The sequence below is a fragment of the Nyctereutes procyonoides genome, unplaced genomic scaffold (genome assembly GCF_905146905.1).
Source record: "Nyctereutes procyonoides isolate TBG_1078 unplaced genomic scaffold, NYPRO_anot_genome, whole genome shotgun sequence".
Classification (NCBI taxonomy): domain Eukaryota; kingdom Metazoa; phylum Chordata; class Mammalia; order Carnivora; family Canidae; genus Nyctereutes; species Nyctereutes procyonoides.
In genome coordinates this window covers 37,817,520-37,819,446 of record NW_026575125.1, presented here as the reverse complement: position 1 = coordinate 37,819,446, position 1,927 = coordinate 37,817,520, and positions in this window count along the sequence as shown.

The following is a 1,927-nucleotide window of genomic DNA, read 5'->3' as shown; positions in this document are numbered from 1 at the left end:
ATAGATAGCCCTTCCAACACTTCGGCTAAAATTTCCCTGCCCTATTATTTTTGGGTTACACAGAGTTACCACTGCAAGCAAGTGTCCAGTTGTTTCAACAGATGGCTTCTGCCTTGAACTTACATTAACAACTTTATTCATCTCTATTTACATTGTTCAGCTTCCCAATTTGATTGCAAACTTCTATGTCACAGGTGCTATCTGTATCTTATACCAGGAAATGTTCTTATGTTGTAGGTTGGTACATGTTCACCAGCACCACTGCATTATTTCTGAAGGATGGTCTACAGAAGCTATTGGTAGTCGTACTTGTATACACATAACACTCCTGAAATGCTAACACTTCAGGGATGTCTGGATGGCTCAGTGAGTTGACTGTCCAACTCTTGATTTTGGCTCAGGTTGTGATCTCAGGGTTGTAAGATTGAACCTGTGTCATGCACCATGCTCAGCAGAGACTCCACTTCTCTCTTGCTCTCTCTCTTTCTCTGCTTCTCCTCACTCTTCTCTCTTTCTAAAATAAATAGATAAATCTTTAAAAAAAGAAAAAAAGAAATGCTAACACTTCAATTTTATTTTTTAAAAAGATTTTATTTATTTATTTGGCAGAGAGAGAGAAAGTACAAGCAGGGGGAGCCACAGGCAGAGGGAGGGGGAGAAGCAGGCTCCCCACTGAGCAGGGAGCCTGAAGTAGGGCTCCATCCCAGGACTCCAGGATCATGACCTGAGCCGAAGGCAGATGCATAACTGACTGAGCCACCCAGGCGTCCCGAACACTTCAATTTTAAAGCATCATTATTTGGTAAAACCTGAGTAACAGAGGAATGCCTGGGTGGCTCGGTGGTTGAGTGTCTGCCTTCGGCTCAGGTCATGATCCTGGAATCCTGGGATCAAGTCCCACATCGGGCTTCCCTGCAGGGAGCCTGTTTCTCCCTCTGCCTGTGTCTCTGCCTCTCTATCTGTGTCTCTCCTGAATACAAAAATAAAATCGTCAAAAAAAATCTGAGTAACAGAGCTGTAGTCTAGTTTAATTGTATATCCAATGTCAGTTTCCTGGCTTGGCCCTCTCTGCCTGCCCTCCTGCCTGCTGCCTCTGTGCACATTCATGATGTCATCCCTTTATTTGTGCTGCAGGCTAGGCTTAATTCTCTATATGAACTTCTGCCTGGATGGTGTCTATTAATCTAGGCTAAATTAATCATTATCTCCTTATGAAGCTATATCTTCCAATAAATGCAGGGTCCCAGTTGTTTTAAGGGTCTGCCATTATAGGCCATCCAGTTTCCTTTCCTTCTCCTACGCCCAAATAAAGGTCTTCTCCCCTCTCTTCTTGTCCCCTTCATCCTTCTCATCTTGCCTGTTGCACAGTTGTGTTACTTCTCACACTTGCCACTGGCTGAGTCAGAATTTACAGATGTGAGCCTATTCTTCCTGTGTATGTGAACATCATTTAACAAGACCTAAAGCTCATTTTCTTTTTTTAAAAAGATTTTGTTTATTCATTCATGAGAGACACAGAGAGAGGCAGAGACATAGGCAGAGGGAGAAGCAGGCTCCCTGCAAGGAACCCCATACAGAACCTGATCCCAGGACCCTGGGATCAATGCCCTGAGCTGAAGGCAGATGCTCAACCACTGAGCCATCCAGGCGTCCCAAAGCTTATTTTCATTATGTCATCTCCAAGCCATTTGCCAAGAGCATCCAGAGAAGATGTGAAACAGCAGTTTCAGAGCAGCCTCAGAAGGAGGATACATTGAGTAGGATTAATCCTTTGCATTGAGGAGGGAGGCAGATCCAGTCTTCCTAACTAGTTTAGGCTATCTGCTTCCGTGACTGGTGCATTAAATCAGAGACAGCATGCCCCCAGGCCTCTCGCATTTCTTTGCTATCTCTCTCTCTCTCTCTCTTTTTCTTGCTCACTCTCCTT